This window comes from Trachemys scripta, chromosome 1 (assembly GCF_013100865.1).
Source record: "Trachemys scripta elegans isolate TJP31775 chromosome 1, CAS_Tse_1.0, whole genome shotgun sequence".
NCBI lineage: Eukaryota > Metazoa > Chordata > Testudines > Emydidae > Trachemys > Trachemys scripta.
In genome coordinates, this window is record NC_048298.1 from 84,871,273 (window position 1) to 84,893,636 (window position 22,364).

Consider the following 22,364-nt stretch of genomic DNA (forward strand, 5'->3'; position numbering starts at 1 on the left):
CCTGCCCCATCCACCCCCCCCCCATTCCCTATCCCCTGATGGCCCCCGGAACCTCTGCCTTTGACTGCTCCCACCACCCCATCCAACCCCCACACTCATTCCTGACTGGCCCCCCCAGGACCCCTGCCCCATACAACCACCCCTTCTCCCAGTTCCCTGACTGCCCCCGGAACCCCTGCCATGACTGCCCCCTGCCATCCCATCCAACCCCCCATCTCCTTCCTGCCTGCCCCCTGGGGACGGCTGCCCTCATTCAACCCTCTGACCACCCCGACCTCTATCCACATCCCCGCCCCCTGACCACCACCCCAAAGTCCCCTGCTCTCTATCCAAACCCCTCTGCTCCCTGCTCCCTTACCGTGCTGCCTGGAGCACCGTGGCTGGCAGTGCTACAGCTGCGCCGCCCAGAGTGCCAGGACAGGCAGCCACGCCACCTGGCTGGAGCCAGCCACGCCACCATGCAGCACGGAGCACCACATCAGGCCCTGGCTCTGCAGCTGCGCTGCCCCAGGAGCTCACAGCCCTGCCACCCAGAGCATTGCGCCGGCGGCGGAGTGAGCTGAGGCTGTGGGGGTGGGGGATAGCCTCCCAGGCCAGGAGTTCAGGGGCTGGGCAGGAGTGTCCCAAGGGCCGGATGTGGCCTGCGGGCCGTAGTTTGCCCACCTCTGAGCTAGGTGGGCACCATCCTGGTAAACAGCAGTGCTGCATATCTTCCCAGTTTGCTCACTACCTTTTTGATTAAGACTCTGCCCTACCTCTTGGGGACATGGCTCAGAGTAACATCCTCCAATGTAAGCATAGCGTGCAGAGATACACATGCAATTACTAACCTGCACCCTGCTGCCTCCCCACCTGCCAACACTGACACAGCATTGATTCAGGGATTCTCTAGAAAGGAGAAGTAAGGTAGAAAATGTCTTACATGTCCAAGTGCACCCCATACTGGGAAAATCAGATGGCAATGGCATTGCAAAATTGAGAAAAAATAAACTTTTCATCATTGTTGACATGAAGACTAGTATTGGGACTCAGGGACTGTGGCAGAAAGAGGAGACTGTTTATAAAGTGGGGAGATTTGTGTGAGGCGCTAGCTAGAGAGAGACAAAAGAAAAAATCAGCTGCCACTGATCACAGGGCAGAGGTATTTTACTGGAGGCTTCTTGCATGAAGGGTGATGTGCAGTTTATTACTACCACTGCTCAAGAAAACAGGACCAGAGTACATTTTGTAATTAAACATATGACACTAAGAAAATACCCCACTCAATGTCACCGATTTCCGTTCCAAATGAGAAACTGACCTGCAAGGCTCTATAAAAATGCTACTGCAATAATTATTTAATTAAAAGGAGAAATAATATTTAAATGATTATTACCATATAATGAGGTCTGTGCACACACAAATGCTCAGCAAAAAAAGGGAGGAGGTTTACAGTGATGCTGAGTATGCCAGGCAAGGCAGAATGACAGCTGCCACTGGGGCAGCAGCAAGAAGTGGAGCAGTATCAAAGGCTAGGATGTGGGGCAAGATGCAGTGAAGACAGTGTGGATGACTAGCAAGCTGATTGGTGGAAGAGGAAATCAAATTCTGCAGATTCAGAGGCAGATGTCCTCATGAAGATGGAATCCTGCCCATCAGGAAGTGCTACTTGGTCTCTATTCCCAGAACATCTCTGCAACTGTGGGGCCAGATTAGAGGGATGGGGGAGGGGGGCAGAAGGAGACCCACCACAGCTGGGGACTATGGTAGTCAATTAGAGGATATTAAAAATGGAGAGAGTTGTGGCACTGAGTCAAAAAGGTGGCACAGCACCTAGAACTTGCAGGGGGTATAAAGCCATCAGGAGATGGCTTGTGTATTCACTATCCAGAATAAGAAACCACTACAGGCATTCCTAATGTACACTATAACAGGGTTGGGCAACAGACAATCTGTCAATGGGCGGTCAGGGTGCAAATATCTGTGATCCCTGATAAGGTAGGGCAAACCACTGAAAACATAATCTCACACACCTGAGATGTTATCATAAAGATTTCCCGCTAATCTCATGCCTGTAAAATGAGTAGTTGCTATGAAATGTATTTCCATTTAAGTCAATGGCAAAAAAACATTCACTCATATAAGCAGAAATAGGATTGGGCCTATAAAACCCACTGAAATCAATGGGCTCAGCCTCAAAACTATTCACAGTAAGGATTTTAACAGCTTTCCTTAACGAAATTCTATTGCTTGAAATATACCTTATACCCATGAATTTTTAAAAGAGAGTTAACTACATGGACAATCTAAAGGGGTAATTAATAACCAACTGGTTTTGAGCTAGGGGAAAACAAAGGAAAGTTAGACAAAAGCCAAAATTTGAAATCAGCATAACTTTTGAATGAGCTGTAACAACAAAACAGTTTGTTGACTTTTCATCTGACTTCGCAGAAATGTTTCTCCTTTGCCCTCTAAATAAGTGTGGTTAGGTCACCCAGTTTTCAGGTTTGGTGCAAACCATGGCCATGGCAGGTTAGAGTAGGGGTGAAGCTGGAAAGTGGAGCAGGTTAAAGCCCATGGCAGGTTGTGGGGAGGGGCAAGGATGGGAAATGGAGCGAGTCAAAGTCCATGGCAGGTTAAAGTGACGGGTAAGGCTGGAAGGAACTTGGATGAGTGCAGCACGGAGCAGACGGTGGCAGGGCAGCATGGTGCAGGAGAAGGTGACAGGGCAAAATAGACACATGGCTATGCAGCGTAGAGGGGTCACAGTGAGGAAGGGGATGCCGGGGAGGAAGCGGGGTGATGCCGCGGCTTCAGACAGACAGAAGCTAGCGGACAGCACCAGATCCGCAGCTGGCAGGGGCAGATTAACGCAGCCCATCGCCACTCATCCCCTCCCCCAGCCGCCTCCGTTTCCTGCCAAACCAGACTACAAGTCCCGTCGTGCCCCGGGCGGCCGCCTCCCTGGCGGCACGTCTCCTCCACCCCGCCCCCGACGGCTGGTGCGCACGCGCGTTGGCGGCGGCGTCTAGGGCAGTCTCCCTAATGTAAGATGGTGGCCGGCCTGGCGGCGGAGCGCACGGAGCCCGGAGATTACCCGTCTCTCACATAAAGGTCGTCGGAGGAGCTACTCCGCCCCCTCCCGCCAGGCCCAGCGCTACTAGAGGTCCCGCCCGACAGCGCTGCTAGCCAGCCGGCCGCCGTGAAGCAGGAGAGACTGCGGGCTGGGAGGGACGAGGAAGGTGGGTGAGTGCGAGCAGGGGCCGGGGGAGCCGGGCTACGAGAGAGCGGAGGCTTCGCAGGCCTCAACCTGGCCCCCGGGAGCGGCGGGACCCCGCTGTCTAGGGAGAGCGGGGACGCCCCTGCCCGGGCGGGCGCGAGGGGCGCCCAGGGGCTGCCCGTTTTCCGTCCCCTCGCGGGGAGGGGAGAGCCCGCTGCGTGAGCCCGGGGCCGTGCTCGGCACCGAGGGGCTGCCGGAGTGGGACGTGGGAGAGGAGGGGGCTGTGCCCGGGAGGGTCTCACCACACCCCTCCTGTCTCCGGGGGAGGCCGCCCTGGTTTGGGTTATCTATTTCAGTGTGATTCTCCTATGGCTTGGTGGAAATTTCCTTTCTTTCTCCTCCCCCTCTTCAAAACTGGGCTCCATTTGTTCTGATTCTCACTTTTGTGGGAGACAGATGGTAAATGGCAGCCGCCTCTCTTTTCCTATTATTTTGGACAGTTCATTTAACCTTCTCAGATTTGTCTCTTAGCAAATCAGCATTTAACTTTCCAGGGCTTCTAAAACATGCTTAGTCCTAGAAACCTTTTTATAGGGTGAGTTAGGAGAAGGAAATGACAAGGCTATGGGCTCACATCGTGTTCAACGGATTGCCATATGCTCTACCTGCCAGTTTCAGTGTGAGCTGGTGGTGATTTCATGTACACATAAAAGGAGGAGATGTCCGATGGATAGTCATCCTAGAAGACTTCACTGCTACAGCTCAGAGGATTCATATGGCTTTGGCCTGTGTGCTTGGGACAATATTAAATGCAGAGTTATTAGGAGGGAGATGAATGCTATGTAGGGTATATGTTACATTTTACTCTTTAAGCTGGATGTGCAAGTCCTGAAAAAGGTTGGCTTAATTTTACCAAAAAGTTGCGAAGGTTATGTTAGTATATAGCATGTTTACTGTCTCTGTACTTATTTTTAGCTTACCTGTACTTATCTGCAATACTGCCTGTGTTATATTCTATTTTAGTTTTAAAATATCTGGATTTCAGTGAACAGATATTTTAACATCACACTTATGTGAGCATGATCACAGACATTGACTAAAAGATAAACAGTAATATTGAAAGGCAAATCTGTGGAAGAATCAAATTCTTTTCCCCTCCCTCCTTTGTATCTGGAAATTCAGGCTATGAAAAGGAAGAGAAGAGCGAACAAGCAATGTACCTGAGAGGTTGGATGGAGTTCAGGTGGCCTATGAATACTCCAAATATATAAGCATACTTTTAGTTTCTCAGTAGCATCACTAATAAAAGAAATTAGTAGTAGTACACAGTCTAGAAGTTAAGTGTATTACACCTCAGGGTTTTTATGATCCTCTAATAGACTTTCAATTCCATAAACAAGACTAACACATGTATGGGTTTAGAAACGTTTGGCAGTCAGACTTGGCTGAATGGCAAGGAAAGTTCATGCTAGGAGAGGATTGTTTTTGTATGGTAAGGGGTGTTGACTATAAAATGCACTCTGGTTCTAACTTGCATGTTTTCCTTTTAAGTTCCCATTAAAAGTTTTTAGGAGATGTATTTGTGGCTAGCTTAGTTTTTTGTTACCGAAAATGTTGTAGGTGTTTGTCAGGCTTAGGGCTCTAGTTTTTTTAATTTGGAGCTGATCATTTCAAATGGATGACATTGTGTAAACACAGAACTTCAAATTGTCTGATTATAAAATGTATTTTAGGCCTTAGGTAACCAAATCCATCATTTATAGACCTGCCTCAGCTTACAAGACTGTACCTTGCCATATGGTGCAACCAAACATAATTGGTTGGCAAGGCCACTGTATCAGGGGTTCTCAGACTTTCACAAGGGTGAACAACATCTTAATAGACTATATGGACCACGTTTCATCCCACTTGCAATTGCATAACATCCCTGTGACAACTTCTGCAATTGCTTTCTTTGTAAAGTAATATTAGGAAAGTATAAATATTCATATTTTTAGCAGTCTTTAATATGCAGTGTTCTTTTTTGAGACCGTTAATGACACTCTTTAATGACACTGTCTTTGCTATTCAGTTCAGTATGTCTCCTTCTTTACTATCTGTCCTTTTTCTCTCAGCTGGAAATGACAAGAAGAGTCTGGGCTATAGGACTGCCCATCTCTGTGAAGTGCTACTGCTCCTTTGACCACAGTTTGGGAATCTTCGCAGTAGGTTACAGAAATAATACTCAGTTCTTAAATATTTTCATCCGTAGATGTCAGTGTTTTATAAAGGAAAGTAGTCGTATCCTTGTCTGACCAATGGGAAAATGGAGGCATAGAAGTAAACGATTTGCCCGAGGTCACACGTCCAACATCGTTGGAGCCAGGAATACAGCTCAGGTCTTCTGTTTCCTCAGCAGTGTGTTGGGCCTTCTGTCAGGATCTGCGTGGTTCTGCTGTGCAGGAGGGAGTGCAAGATTTGAGGCACTCTTACGAAGGTTCTTATTCCAGGCAAAATGAAAGGACAACATTGGTGGTAGATAGTGGATTGAATAAAAGCATTTCGGTAAATAAAACTTCATCATTCCAGGGTAAACTATTTGGCTCAAAGTTAGCAAAACCATATAATACACACACTTTCTACAGATATTTAGTGAACCAGAAACTTCCATTATAAATTAGTTATTTTGTAAGATATTTCCCTAGTTCAAAATAAGCAAACTTAAAGCAAAAATTGTCCAGGCCCCACATCATATGTATTTTTCATAGTTGATGCAGTGGTTTTGAAGCTACTTCAAGTATCAAATAATTAAAGATTATGTTTCTAATAATGCAGTGAACATTTACAATCACAGGCTTGACTTCTCACTCTGTTTGGAACTCTGGTCATCCTCACGTTAGTTAGTGGACTGACCTCCTGTCCAGCTTTGAGAGAGAAATTATCTAGTGATTTGTAAATGGCAGAAGAATGAAATTCCATTATTAGCGATCGTTCTGGTGTTCTGGGAACATTGTAACTAAAATGCACTATATAATTTCTCACAGACTTTCTTCACCCAAACTAAGCCTGTAAGTACTTTCTAACCATACAGATGCATCTTATAATGGAGAAGGCTTGTAATATTCTGGAATTACAAAACAGTATGTGTGTGACCTAGCAAGGTTAGGAAGCTTGTATCCAAATTTATACAGGAATTCAGAGGCTGGAGAATGACATTGTGCAGGAGATGGAAAGCAATCCATAAGATGTATACACAGTTTTTTGTTTCTAGATGTCATCTTAGAACAGTGGTTCCCAAACTTTAACAACCTGTGAACCCCTTTCACTAAAATATCAAGTCTCGCGAACCCTCTCCTAAAAATGAAGTTTTCCAGGGATTTTCTCCTTTAACTGAGTATAAATTATAAAAGCAGTGATCTTGGAAATATAAAACTTGTTTTTATGACATGCTTATTACACTATTTATTTTTAATTATTTATCATTACAGTATTTTTATTACATTATGAAAACGGCAACAGTCTTCCAAGATCTCACTTTCGTAGCTTGTATCATTTTGAATAAGCCTGTTATAAGACAAGGCTCCAATGTTTCATCAAGGAGTATCAGATTTGAAACATCATGAAGGTATTTAAGAAGTCAACTCAAAGAGTTCCTCCTACACAAGCATTCAGGTCTTGAGTAGTCCAGGCAAACAATGCATGTTACAACAAAGCTTAAACTTGTTCTTCATAATAACTTTAAAAACAATACTAGCTGCCTATTTAATTTTAAAAACAGCAAAAAAGTACCCACCTCCCTTTCCATTTCTTATAAGGAATCTTGATAGATATGCTGGCTTTGATCTGCTTAACTCTTGGAAGTCCAGGGGCTCCGGATTGTTGGCCCTGTGCTGCCCGGGGTCCCTAGGGACAGCTCTGTCCGCCCTTAAGGAATTTTTTCCCGATAACCCCCTGTAACATTTTGTGAACCCCCAGGGGTTCACGAACCCCAGTTTGGGAACCACAGTCTTAGAGTTACTTCCATAATCTGTTAAGCATATAAACAACATTTGACAAACCAATCATTAGATCACAAGGCAGAAGACTTAACCTACTTGCTATCAGTACTCAAACTGGGAATTGGGGTTGAGGTGGCGGTGGAAAGGGGGCTGTTATGTCTGAAACAATTTTAGAGTTTAGAGTGGGAAAATGTAGATGGATGCAGAAACTTGAGTAAACACTACTGAGGTGAGTGGAGACAGGTCACACGTGGAGAAATCCTGTTCCCTGAGCAATGTGGTGGGCCTTGTGTCAGGATCTGTGCAGGAGGCAGTGCAAAATTTGGGGTACTCTTGTGAGGGTTTCCCATGTGCTGCTGCATAAAAAGGATTTTGAGCATGGACTGCTGCTATACCTCTCCACGTTGGGGGAGACACAGTGGGAAGACGGCTCCAGCCATAGGCTAAACTACTGGCTATAAGGAGGCTCCACTATTTTATTGTGGTGAAGTTTTTTGGTGGGTGTGAGGAAGGGTAATATATCGCTTCTCCCACTCCAGTGAAATTCCTAGGAATATCTGGTCCTTAAACATTTACACCTGTAGAGTTTCAGGTTGACTGTCCAGATTCATGAAAACAGCACTACATGCATTTGATTGATACTTACGTTTACTTTGCAACTAAGTGCTAGAAATGCAATTATTTTTAAAACTGAAGATTACGGGTTGATGCGTAAGTCTGGAAAGAAATTGGTGGCTAACTGCCTCACTTGCCAGAGAGTGGCAAGTAGAAAACTGGTGAGTAAATTTATCAAATCCTGAACATAATACAAGCAACATTACAGTAATGACCAAAAACTTGTGGTCATCTTGTGATAGCATTGGAAATGAGCAAGTAATTTTGTGAGCATCCAGAAAGTACTTGATTCCTAGTTGTTGGTTCTGCACACTTTAGGCTACAGGCCATCTTACTGTAATCTTGTTAGGTCTTCAGTAGCCGAAGATATAATTTGTTTACTAATGTTTGTTAGAGGGAGTGAGATAAGTGGCAATTTAACTTCTCAGTGTAAGAATACTCTAAACTCATCTGTATTAAACTGGTAATCATAAAAGGAAAGCAGTGATTTAACTTTCGGTAGAGTAAAACAGTGACTGCTGCATGAGAAGGTTCATCACAGTTTCTTATCCCCTTGCCTTTGGAGAGCTGCTCTGCTTTACAAAATATTTAACAAAATTTAAGGACTGGAATGCAAAAGGGTAGTGTGTCGAAATAGAGGTACCTTAAATTATTTGCATTAGAAAGGCGGGTGGGGGTTTGGTGTAAGGAAATGCTTGGGGTAAAAAATGGAAGTGTGTTCTGGCTGTCACTCAAGATTTCTGATTTGCAGTACAATTTAGAACAACAACAAAATAAGGTTGGGAGGGAATTCAGCAATAACGACTGAATGTCAGTAAAGTGTATGTAAAGGTCTGTTTTTCTGTTTGTTCAGTGCAACAAATAAAAAGGGACGAATTGACAGGCAGTGCTACAGTAAAAGATTTGAAACTTCATTATGATAAGTAGAAGTTACCCTAGGCTTTCAAATGTATTATCAAGTAGAAATCTCACTCTCCCTCCATTTGTTTATCTCCTGTGTCTTGGAATTAAATGTAGACTGAAGGCTTGTCTTCATGTACATAGCTACTGTGACATGGGAGAGATCCCATCTGCGTAGTTAATCCACCTCTATAAGAGGTGATAGCTATGTTGATGGGAGAAGCTCATAGGTCTGTAGTGTCAACCTGGCCTTAGCTTTCACCATCTATTCATTCTGCCATAGTCTTCTGGTAGTCCCTAAACTAGTAAGAAAACTATGGGTCAAAATTGTCATAGGTCAGTTTACCAGAGCTGTTTACATGTTTTTCCTATTATATTAATATTATGGGCCTGAATCTCATTTACACTGAGGCTCCTTTATGCCACCAGAATTATGTAAAGAGGCCTTAGTGTAAATAAGAAATAAGCCTAATAAAACACCTCCAACTTGGCTAGTGACTCAGTCTCTCTGCTATTGTGGATCCATGCAACTGTTTTTTCTAAAGTATATCAGTTTGTAAGTGTTCTGTTCATGTCCTCCCTTTAAGTTGGAACTTTCCTTCCAGCTTTTGATAAAACATAAGGATTAGGGCATTTATAACGGAGAAAACTTGTTTTCAAATGACAGCTCATTTTTTGTCCTTGAAAGTAGCAGTAAAGAAATTTTCAGCAGTCATCTGGCAAAGCATATATTAAATTGAAACTTTTTATATGTATAGCTTCATCATTGGTAGCAAACTGGCTCCAGGACAGCAAATTGGAAGTCTCTGGGAATTAAATGGTGGAGAATTATACAGTTTACTATGGCACACCAATTCTAGCTCAATCTTTTTGTGTATTTTAAACGTTATTCTTTTAAAAGACGAAAGTTTGGAAATTCAAGCAACCGTCAGCATTTACAATAATCTGCAGAAATTTGGAGGGGGAAAAAAGGTAGCTTACAGCTACCTTCCTTCCTAGATGGGTGGTAGCTGAGTAGGAATTAATACTAGAACTATCATAGGTGAACAGCTCACAACTATAACAAAAGGATTACTGACATTAAGATTTTTAAAGATTTGTCAATTAAAAACTGCATGACTTGAAGTCAGCTAACTATGCCCTATGGCAGGCCTGTCCTCCTATCTGTTTGCACTGTGGCTAGTGCACTGGAACCCTAAATCTGATCTGAGGCCTCTAGGTATTACTGTTTATATAAATATATAGCACAGTGAAACTTCATGCAGACCACCTGCCCTCAGCGAGCACCAAAAGATATATTCCCAGATAACACTAAAATGCTAGTTTTAAGAGAACATTTTTCTATGTTCAGTGACAGTCTAGAATTGGTTCCAAATACAACAGTACACTTTTGGGGAAAACAGCTCAACTACTTTTGACTTTGCTGTATGTAAAGTGCACACTGTGTATAGTCTTTTCAGAGATTTCTGCATTTTCCTTAACTCCGTGTATTGCAGTAAGTGTTTTTTGTTTTGTTTTTTACACTGAATCGCCAGAAAGCAGTTAAATGTAATAGAAATTGTTTTTATTTCACCTGTGCTGAGTAACTGATGGACAGAGCATTATGGGCTGCAACAAGTAACCTGTTATACACTTAAAAAACAAACAACAAAACCCCCCTCTTAATGCAATATTTGTATTTTATTTTTATAAAATACTTAAATCTAAATGTTGGTAAATTAAGTGACTTGCAAACGATAAAATAAGTTTTGGAATCAAGTGTAATTTGGCTTTGTGGGCTTCCTTTCAGCTTTCTGTGTTAGTTGTTTTTATTAAAAGATCCAACTTTTTATCAGTCCTTGAGTGATCAGTTAATATAGTTTCCACTGTACTTAAAATGTCTTGACTGGGAGGATGGTGGAAGATAACTTCACTGAAAATTGGATTAGCATTTGACAGCACCAGTTCATTGTTTGATGTTTATAGTGGGGTCAGATACTGCTGAAGACCAGAAGGTTTCCAGAGTATAGCAGCATGGAGGGAGGGGGAAGGAAGTGCATGTGCATTGAGACAACTAATTTTGTTACGTACTCTATTTCAGAGGTGCTTTTTCCCCTCAGTCTAATTTAGCACTAGTAGAAATATTTTGGGGCTTTTAGTGTCTACGCCTTTGATTTTAGACTTATGCTTACATTCTCAGTCTTTCTAGCTGTTCTTCTCTTGACCTTATTAAGCCAGCCTTTTGCATGTCATGTGTTTTGGTTAGTATATTTTTTCTATCTGAAGGAATTTGTCAGCTCTATGAGGGCAGTAAAAATGGAAGAACTGTTTTATACTAAGTAGAAAATGACTCAAGGATCCAGCCTTTAAGTAGGCAGATGGCTAAGCCAATATGTTTGCTGTTAACTTTCTTTTCAGACTAAGGTTTTTTGCAGTATACATTTGTGTGTTCATAGACTAACAGATAACTTGCTCAGGGTGTTAACTCTACTAGTTTTTGTCCTGCAAGAGAGGACTCAAAAATTTTACCTACCCAAATAGACCCAATCAGGTGTAGCTAGACAGTTGGGGTGATGATGGGTAGTGAACTTGTTACTGTTTTTAGATTGTAAAAGACTTTTGATTTAATGCTTTGCTTTTTGGCACTTTCCTAGAATGCTGCCATCGCTGATGCTTCTTATAAAAGATGATTGAATACACCTCTACCTCGTTGTAATGCTGTCCTCGGGAGCCAAAAAATCTTACAGCGTTACAGGTGAAACCACGTTATATCGAACTTGGTTTGATGCGCTGGAGTGCCCAGCCCCACCCTCCCGGAGTGCTGCCTTACCGCGTTATATCTGAATTCGTGTTATATCGGGTCGCGTTATATCATGGTAGAGGTGTACAAGAAAACCAATTGCATAGGAATTTCTGTCCCCTAATAGTTCAGGTAACTTTTAGGTTTTCTTCCGTTTTCCAGTTCTCATATGATCCTCCCTCCCATAACCTTTAAATCCATGACAATGTCCTGAACGTGGTGGTTTCCAGAATCTTTCAAATCTTTCTAAGATGTCGAAGTGTTTATGCCAAGCAATGATGCACTCCTTTCCGCTAAATGTATTTCCTTGAAAGTGCTCCAAACTTCTTTGACCTTGTGTATTAACACATTTGTATTTCCTGGCATAGCGAAACCAGGGGCTGACATTTGGTGTGCGATCACAGAAATCCCCATTGTTTTTCAGCTTTTGCAGTTTTGAGTGAATCTTACGTAAGACCATCATGCTTTTCTGGGTTTCCCACAGGTGTACAGGGAAGCTGCTAAAGCATCCTGCAATCCTTATAAGTTTTACCTGCTTCTGTTACCGTAGTGGTGCATAAGTACACCTCTACCACTATATAACATGACCCGATATAACACGAATTCGGATATAATGCGGTAAAGCAGTGCTTGGGGGGTTGGGGTGTGTGTGTGCGGGGCTGCGCACTCCGGCGGATCAACGCAAATTCAATATAACACGGTTTCACCCATAACGCGGTAAGATTTTTTTTTTTTGCTCCCGAGGACAGCATTATATCGGGGTAGAGGTGTATTAAGTGCAAGATTCCCTCATTCAGCACTTATGGGTATGTGACTGTGTAGTGGTGTTGTAATCTTGATCCAAGTTTAAGATAGCCTTCCTAAAATGTTGCTCTTCTCTTTTGTCACAAGACAGAAATGAATGACCAGGCCACACTAAAATTCGCCTTCCTTATATCTAGTCCATTTTTTTAAAAAAAAATCTAGACTTGTTTAGACACACATAGCTATGTCTTGTTTTGTTGTAACCTGGAGGATTCTAACTTCCATTCTCCATCTCCCCTTGAGGTCCTATAAAACCACCATTATTATTGAAGTGTAGGACTATGTGATGCTGTTCTTGGAGCCTGTAAACTTCACCCAGTCAGCCACAGTAACAACATTTGAGTAATACAAAACAGTCCTTCCATCTGAAGAATGATGAGCTTATTTCCCTATGGTAGGACTTTAGCTACTTTAAAGTCTTCTTCTTGTGCATTTATCAGCCTTTGTCTTTGTCTCTGTTCATGTAGAGTTTGTAAATTCCTTACCCCTTATTTCCCTTGAAAATATTATACTATAATTACTAATGTGGGAGGTGTAGATTTTTTCCTCAGGCTGTCCATCTTAGAAAAAGGCTGCCAATGATTTTTGTCAAGGATATTGTGGATGTTAAGACATCTAGACTTGTACTTCTGAGACTTGAATCCAAAAATACCAAAAGTGAGAGATGATGTGACTTGAATATTGTAACTAAGGTTGTAAATCATTTTTATTTAAATTAACCTTAAAATTTAAATCAGACTTGCTTGCATTTTGTTAGTTCTTCATTTTATTTTGCTAAAGCGAATATTTTTTTTTGCTTGTTTTTTTGGAGTTAGTGTCATTAGTAGAATTTCAGATTTTACATAGAGGTTTTCTCTTAAAAAGCTTCTCACTTAATACTTATTTATGCTGAAAATGACCAGCCCATGGTCTAACTACTATTCCTTACTATGAGAACCAAAATTTTTCCTCCAAAATTGACCCACTTCTCAAAGATATTAATTGCCCCTTTAACCAATTCACTGTAAATTTGCCTTCACATCCAACCCGTATCCCTTTACCCTACCACTTTGGAAAAGTCTGGGAACAGTTTCAGTATATGCTTTTCTCCTTGTATTGCCTCTGGGGGAAGTACTCAGGACAAAGATCAATAGCTCTGGTATGATCCATTGGTGGCATTGTTCTGTAAGACTGTTCTTTCACTGAATTGTGCGAGGAAGATACGGGATTGTGGGTACCCCACACCAAGCTGGTCATAGTTTGTGAGTATGAATCTGCTTGTTTCAGTAGAGGTTTGGAAGTTGTGTTGTCTATTGATGGGCCTATATGAAATGAATGACACGTCCTAGCGTGTGTGAAATGGATTGGTAGCTTTAGCATGAAGAACCCACTTATTGAATGGAGACAGACTAAAAATACGCTCTCTTCCTTAGAGGTATTTCTTGAAGTGAAGGCTGAAACACACTTGTGTGGTGTAGAGAAATCTGTATTACCGTTGTTGCATCTGATCTGTTGCTAGAAGACTTCAGTTTGTAGCACCGTCAGTCCAGCAGCTTTCAGAAATGGAACATTTCAAATCCAAAATGAAATGCACAGAAGTGGTAGGAAGGTAACCATCTTACTTTCCTATACCCTGTCCCTGGTACTTCATGTATGTGTCCTCCCCTTAGCCACTAGAGCAAGTCTGAGAGAGTATTTGAATTCTGGCTCAACAGCATATCACTTCTGCATCTTAAGGCTGGAGCAGAGAGGTATGTGCATTAGTCACAAACTATGGCAATGATTTTTTTGTTTTTGGTTGAGATTACATTTCTTATTTGCCCTTCATGGTAGGGGCTAATTTTTAATGCCCCAGGAAATAATAGTGGCCTGGCACATGGTTAATACTATAGATGATAGTAGTTCCTTCTCTGTATGGTATATATGAATAACTTAAGTGAGACAGCTTGTTCACTACTTAACCTTAAAATGTATTTTTACAGTAAAAAAAAACCCTCCAAAGTAGCTTATACAGTTTATTACTGCAAAAGCATCAGACTGATTTGTTGCAAAATATGAAACTACTTTGTTTTGTGGTTAAACTAAGAAAGCTTTTCATTATGTTGGTCAGCAGTAAGTTTTGAACCAAATTCTAGATAAAAGTTCAAATTGGTTGCTGAAAGTAAATAGAGTAGTTCACTGCTTGTGCAGTGTCCCTTCAGGAAATGCCCAGAAAATGAGGGCTGTCTGGCCTTGGCATATGAATATTTTTTTTGCTTTGGATGGGACCTGCCTGGCAGTGTGAATTATGGCATTCATTATGGATTTGACAGGCACTATCTACAGATTTGAGGATTTGTTTTTTTATGCCATTTAAGAAAATGTTTATAATTAACTTAGTCATGTTAAAAATGTTAGATTATAGAGCTCAAGGATATAGAAATAGCTGCAGGTTTTTTGGTACTTGAATTACTGAGTCAGTAATTGAGACTAATAACTCTCTACTCCTTTAACCCAACCTTTTAGTCATACAGAGGCTTAGGGTGGGGTAGTCTTATGGAGAACAAGTTATTTATTTAGGGCCAAAAAGTGTACTAGGGCATTTAATAATAATAATAATAATAATAATAAAAAAAAAGAGACCGGTCCCAATGTTTAAGAATTCTATTCCATCTTGTGAAAAGTGTTGAAGTGACAGTACTGGATATTGAAACCCTCTGTCCAATGAACAAGTACAGTTTGGGTAATGATGATGCAAGGTTCCTCTACCAATGTACTGTGACCTGGAAAGTGAGGATAGCTCAGCCTCCAGGCCGATTTAATCCTTGGCTTCTTTAGATTCCTGCTAGACTGGTGTGTGTGGGTAAGTGCTGCCTGTATGGTCTCCTGTCAGCTGAACTGGACTGTGGCTGGCAAATATGTAATAACCTGGATTAGATTTGAATAGGTGTGCTAAAGGTGGAAAACTGTAGAACCCTATTACTAATTCTTGGTGTAAAGTAGCCCTCCAGAGAACACACATTTGAGTTCCTCTCTGAGGAAAGCAATGGAGATGACTTTGCCAGCCTTTTCTGCCTAGATGCATTAACTCTTATTGGAAGTGTTGAACATTGCAGGATTATTCTTTTGTGATTTGTCTACCTCTATAATTTATTTGTGAATTGCATTTAGCATCTTTTCACATCCAAGGATTTTATTGAAAGTAAGTGTAAAATATCTTCTTAGCCTTTCCTTGTCTAAAAATAAGAATTTAATGTTAATTTTAAAAATTGTAGAAGTTTAATCTTCTAAAAATTTCCTCCCCCGCTTTCCTGAAAGGTCCTTTACTGTCCTCAGTGAGAAGTCTCTCACCTTAACCCCGCAGTTCATGTGTAACAAAGTGGTTGAATATCCCTGCTTTGTTCCCCTCTGGGGAACCTGACATCGGCCACTGCTGGAAGACAGGATACTGGGCTAGATGGACCTTTGGTCTGACCCAGTATGGCTGTTCTTATGTAGTATATTTCTAGGAAAAATATGCTATAATTGTAAATGTCACTTAATTTAAAATACAGTTAGAACATTAGAATTACAAAAAACTGAAACAGTTTCACTGAAATGTTACTTCTGAAAGTGAACATTTTGCCCCCTGACCGGTGTGGTGTGTGTGTGGTTTTTTTTAAATATAATAAACCATGCTAGAGACAAGCCATATTCTTCCTAGTGGCAGGTAGAAGCATATCTTTGGTAGAATTCTATATAATTGGCCTCATTCCCCTGCAGTTATGGTAACAGTGGTTGCCTGAAAAAAAGGCAAGAGACTCTGGCATCTGCTATTTCAAAGACCCATAATGCCAAAGGACAGTAGGGATGGGAAGGGAACACCTATGCTGCTAACATCCTCAAAATGTTCATCCTGCTGGGAGGGGAAGGCTCTTTCTGTGTCCCATAAGTACTATAGATTCTTCAGGAGATACAAGTGCTCACCCATCTTGAGTCTTGTACCTGTGAGTCTTTTGAAGTTGTAGCAGCAGCAAGAGTACCTTTTCTCTAAGCAGCTATTGGTTACCTCTCCCTGTCATGTAATCTTGGGATCTATCTGGGTGGTGCATCTTTCTAAACTTGGGAAGGAGAGTGCAGTTGGGAGCCATACACATCTAAAATTTGCAACTGCATCTTTAAAACAAGAAAGATTTACCACTTAGTCACGCTTGCCCTCCTTCATTACAAAAGTTGCTGTAAGTGCAGCCATATTAAGATTCTTCAGACAACCTTAACTCTGATCCTGTACTAATGTTAATATATTTAGCCATTTGAAACCGCCCTAATCACAACCATTACTCTCATCCACGCTTCCAGTAGTAACCACAAACTTTTCTTTACCTCACAGTGCTGTACTACAGATATAGGACCTGTCAGTCTCATATTGGCCACAAACCCCTTCTCCGGTTCATCCTATTGGTCACGAGGCATTTCTCCATAAAATCTCTCCTTTATACTGCACTACTTTTCTTTCTACTGAAATAGCAAAAATTGTTTAAAGGCCCAGAATTAAATCTCTGGCAGGGATAATTTAGCAGTATCCTGAGAGGGCATGGCTCTATTAGAGGCAGTAAAACCACACCAACTCTCCCTTTATTCTGGTGTTTGAACAGGAACAAGGGCTTCCTGGTTGCCCTTTAAAGTACATTGTTAGTGTTCAACACCTTGCAAGAGAGGTCCCTAAACCCTAACTACATAGTCACTACCGTGGTCTGTAATAGCATAGTATCCTTCACAAAGCTGGGAACGCGTGTTTGACCCATTAGTTTGTTTTTCCACTTCTGTGTACAAAATTTCAGATGAGACCTCCACAGTTTCAAGACTAATTTTGGAAAATGAATGCTTTCATAAAGTTAAGATGAGAAGTAAACTGTGTTCGCTGTCTTTTTCATAGGGAAATGGAATCTGATATTGTTACAGGTAATACCTTTTGCAGTATAGTCACTACGTGATGAACATAGATTTATTTTTACATTCATCGCTTAAAACGGAGAGAAGTTCTACATGATGGTCCCCTGCATTTTGAACTTGCTCGCCGACGAGCTGAAGAGGACAAGAGGTGCAGAAGGAAGGAGAGACTGACTTCCAGTCATGGTCAACAGCCTCCTGCTGAGCCCAAAAACATCTACCCTCATTGCAATAGAACTTGTGGTTCAAGGATTGGCCTTATTAGCCACCTGAGGACCCATAACTCCCATGGAAGATGATCATACTTGGTAATGAGTGATTGCCCAAAAGGCAGTTTTGGAGTAGGTATAACCCCCTTATTCATGGGATAGCATTGCAAAAGTGTTTGGAATGTAAGCAACAAAAGGATTGAATTTAGTACTGACAAGAAAATGGTGGTTAAGAGTGTAATCATAAGTGATTGATCTGCGAAGACCAGAGTGAGGATGTTAAACAGTCTCTCAAGTATCATGAGACATCTTTACATTTAATGGATCACAGCACTTGCGGCTTCTTATATGAATGGGCCTTCATGTTTGGAATCAAACTAACAATGCACATTCCTAGCTTGCACTGTGCTTTGTGATATGTGGACATCCTAGCTTAAAATGTTAGTTGCTACATCTGTTCTACACACTTAAATATTATTTGGCTCTACTAAGCTTAATTAAATTCAGGATTTTACCCAGCCGATCCTGGACAGTGAAAATTACCTTCACTAGTGAGCAGTATTTTAGCTAGAAAGATGCTAAGTTTGTAGTCTGGGCCTTAAAGCTTTTAAGGGCTTGGGGCTGAGTATTAGCAGTCTACTATACAACTCGTAGAAATTCAGCTTTTTGCTAATAAAAAGCACCGAGCAACAGATGTGGCTCCTTTGCAAATGAAAGATCATCCGTATGTAGTTATAAATTTTTGCATATTTGACAGGTAATTTTGAACTCTACATGGTATCACAAACACAGAGAAGACGCATACTAGATCAAACATCAGGAAATATTTTTCAGCTCTTCATCATAATTTCCCAGTGTATAACTATGGGAGAACATAAACTTGCATGACTTACATACCTGTTTCCTGGTTAACTGCTGGTAACTAGCTTCAGAAGTGCTTATGAAGTTACCAGTCATGGAATATTTGTTTTGCATTTTTTAAAATCAAGCTGTGAAGTCTGACGATTCAGCCTTTTGTGTTTATAGCTTATTCATTTTTTTTATAAAGTGCATATTTTTGTTTTAGTGTGTAGTGTCTTCGAATAGGAGGGAAGGTGTTTTGTAAACAACTGCTTATGCTTCTGTTCAGTATACCTGCAGACCTCTGACCTTGTGCCACACTTTAGTCATACAGTTTAATCGATTTTACACTAAACAGACAGCCATAGGTGTAGAGTTAGGAAGTGAAATTAAAAGTGTGTGTGTGTGTGGGACAGCATATCATCCAGAAATATTTCCAAATATAGCCTTTAAAATATTTATCACTAAACCTTTATGAAAGTAAACTGTTGTAGGTGTGTATTTCCCAAAAAATGTACTAAGTTTGTTCCCCTTCCCTGCATTGAGTTGGAGAACCCTGCTAAGTTCTATAGCTATTTGCATTTTGGCTTTGCTTTCATTTAAGCAGTAGGTTATCTCACTTTGAACCTGGAATAACTGAGAACTTGAAAAATTTACCAGATTCCTGGCAGCGAGAGATTGATCTGAAAGATGAGATTGTAGGATCCTGCAATTAAATTCCAGGTTCAGTGTTATGGTAAGAAGCCCATATCCATCTTCTGGGGATGGTGCTGGGATATTTTTAAGGATGTATCTGGATCCTGCTCGGAAACTTTCTTTGTATATCTGCATCAGGCTAGTATTTGTGTAAATTGGAAGTCTCCTAGGGGTTACTGGAAGGGGGGTGGAGTTTCTCTTCCACTTAGAGTATCCTGATTGGAGTGGGGTTGAAGTCTCCGCCATTCTGCTTCTCTGCCAGTCTCCTGGCGGGAATGCACAAAACAGTTTAATTGCTTCCTGCATGGTAATGAATATCAGGAGTGGAATGGACTAGAGGCTTGCTACCTTCATTGCTGATGCTTATAAAAGCTGAGTAGCAGCAGAAACATTACCACTTATTTGTTTGCTGACAGGAAGACTACTGTACAGGTTAATGTCTGGAAGGTAATCCTCACAGGTATTATGACTAGAAACTTAACTTCATGTTGAATGAGGATAACTTTTTTCTATAAACTGTTGTGGGTTTTTTCCCCATCCCATCTCACCAGCGATAAATGTTTGCTCGCCAGAAGTGATCAAACAAATGAATTTTTCAAGTATTTGAATATCTGTGGTGGCTTTGAAACTAACTGCAGAGGAACTTGAGGAAATGGTGGTGTGGAATTTTTTTGTACAATAAATGAGAAATCCATAGATTATTTTTCTTTAGGAAAAAACTTCCGTGGAGTAGGATTGTTAACTTGGATTGGCTAAACTGTGCACCTTCTTAAGGGTGCTTGCAGGGTATCTTCAGTATGAATATTTATCCCTTCTTTATAACCACTGTTGAGAAACTTAGAACAGGGATTTTAGCCTAATGTGAGGACCTGAATTGCTGGCACGGTTCTCACTGATGGTAATTATGCACAGAGATAAAGGCTAGTTTGTAAACTCATTTTTGTATTCCTCACTCAGCGAGTAGGGAGGGGAATAATGCAGGACACTTTAGGCCCATAACCATTCTGTCTTTTCCCCTCCTCTCTTTGCCCTTATCTGTTCCTTTCTTCCACATTTCTCATCACTTTTGGTGTCTTTGGTTTCTTCAGTGTGAAGTTTCAGCACTGGAGAGAACTTACTTTATGAATAAAAAAAACGAGGAGTCCTTGTGGCACCTTAGAGACTAACAAATTTATTTGGGCATAAGCTTTCGTGGGCTAGACCCCACTTCATCAGATGTATGGAGTAAAAAATACAGGAGCAGGTATAAATACATGAAAGGATGGGGGTGCTTTACCAAGTGTTAGGTCAGTCTAACAAGATAAATCAGTTAACAGCAGGATACCAAGGGAGGAAAAAGAAATTTTGAAGTGGTAAGAGAGTGGCCCATTACAGACAGTTGACAAGAAGGTGTGAGTAACAGTAGGGGGAAATTAGTATTGGGGAAATTAAGTTTAGGTTTTGCAATGAAGCAACCACTCCCAGTCTTTATTCGGGCCTGATCTGATGGTATCTAGTTTGCAAATTAATTCCAGTTCTGCAGCTTCACGTTGGAGTCTATTTTTGAAGTTTTTTTGTTGAATTGCCACTTTGAGGTCTGTTATTGAGTGACCAGAGAGATTGAAATGTTCTCCTACTGGTTTTTGAATGTTATGATTCCTGATGTCAGATTTGTGTCCATTTATTCTTTTGTGTAGAGACTGTCTGGTTTGGCCAATGTACATGGCAGAGGGGCATTGCTGGCACATATCACATTGGTAGATGTGCAGGTGAATCAGCCCTGGATGGTGTGGCTGATGTGGCTAGGTCCTATGATGGCGTCCCTTGAATAGAATGCATTTGGTTCCTGGGTTGGTGTTTTTGTTGTGTGGTGTGTAGTTGCTGGTGAGTATTTGCTTCAGGTTGTGGGGCTGTCTGTAAGTGAGGACTGGCCTGTCTCCCAAGGTCTGTGAGAGTGAGGGATCGTCCTTCAGGATAGGTTGTAGATCCTTGATGATGCTCTGGAGAGATTTTAGTTGGGGGCTGTAGGTGACGGCTAAGAAAGGAACTTTTGCTTCCCGTTCCAGGCTTCACTCCAGTCCCTTTTCCCATGTCATATCTTCAGTGCAGTCCTCAAAGAGTTATCTTCTTCAGGGATATTGGGCAATGGATCCTCTCCTTCCTCAATCTTTGATAAGAACGGTTGTTTTACAGTCTCATACCTATCTGACACTAAACTTGATGCATTAGGCTTTATTCTTTTCATGCAAGTTCCACACAGTTCAATGAGCTTGGACCTAGCAAGTTTGTGTATGGAGATGCTGTATCGGTGCCTAAAGACACCTAGATAGCTGCCTGGTATATGGATTGATAGAGTTCAATCCAGTTAAGTGCTGAGTGCCCTCTATGTCTTACAGGATCAGGCCCCTAATGAGGAGTTGCGAGGAAACTGTTGCCTTTATTATGTTTATCTGTCTGATGAGGACTTATAAAGGACTTTTGGTGGGGTGTGCCCAATTACTGTATCATTATGAATAAAACTCATTCTAGTTTGGCAAAAATGGTTGTATAAGGGAACCAGAGTTTGCTTTTCCCCAATCTTAGCTTCACCTTAACCGAATTGGGTAGGAATTTAAGGCAACAGTGAAAATGGCATTTTACATCTGACCTGCCGAAGTTTGTAGTTTATTCTGTCACAGCATCACTTGCACCAAAAGCCTGTATCTTGTGCTTGCCGTTTAACCGTACTGGTTATGCACACCAAGATGGATTGATTCATTTTGGGGGTGACTAGGGGAGAGAGAAGAGGCAAGTCAACACTATTTTCCCTTCATATATTTTGTATTTTTAATTTGTAATAACTATGTTCTGGTCAGCAAGTGTCACTTGCACTGAACAGATTTATTGCATTCAGATAAAATATACAAGACAACTTGAATAAACAGTTTTCAAAATCCATCTTCAATTGAATTTAATCCTATTTGTTTAACTTCAGATTGGGTGAACATTTCAGTCATTTCTTGGAGGGAATGAGAGTTGCAAAAGGAAGGAACAGAGGATTGTGTGGCTTAAACCAGTTCAAATGCTGTTCCTGGCCTCGTATACAGTGAAACAAAGTTCGACTCCTGTCACGTGTGGTTATTGAGCCAAAATTGATTTACTTGGGTTTGGAATTTTCTTTAGCAAAATATCCAGGCCTTTAAAAAACCTTCTGTCCAGAAATCAACAAATAACAGATTGACACATTCAGTGTAATTAATTTTGTTTGTCCAATGACCACTTAATATACCTGGCTATACTGACCACTGTATCCAGTTTAGGTTTGAAACTAAAGTTGGTTTCCTTCCTCTGTTTCCTATAGTGTGAAAAGTGTTATATAAGGTACGCCTTCTGTATTTAGAGCCTGAAAATTGGGAGCAGGTTATTTTTCCATATCTGCAGATTCATTCTTGATCTGGTAAGCTGCCCTTAAGAGTATGTTCTTAGAATAAGAAATCGGC

General features: G+C 41.3%; 1 protein-coding gene across 7 annotated transcripts in view; it reads left to right on the top strand.

Annotated features, from left to right (window-relative positions):
• The first annotated feature begins 2,994 nt into the window (after positions 1–2,994).
• CNOT4 (CCR4-NOT transcription complex subunit 4) overlaps positions 2,995–22,364 on the top strand; it is a 128,095-nt gene continuing 108,725 nt past the window's right edge. For 3 of the 7 annotated variants that reach the window (XM_034773834.1, XM_034773843.1, XM_034773862.1), the window contains exon 1: positions 2,995–3,225. The gene's annotated coding sequence lies outside the window, so the exon portion shown is untranslated. The remainder of the gene's footprint in view (positions 3,226–22,364) is intronic. The other 4 variants (XM_034773871.1, XM_034773853.1, XM_034773880.1 and 1 more) reach the window with 2 other exon arrangements.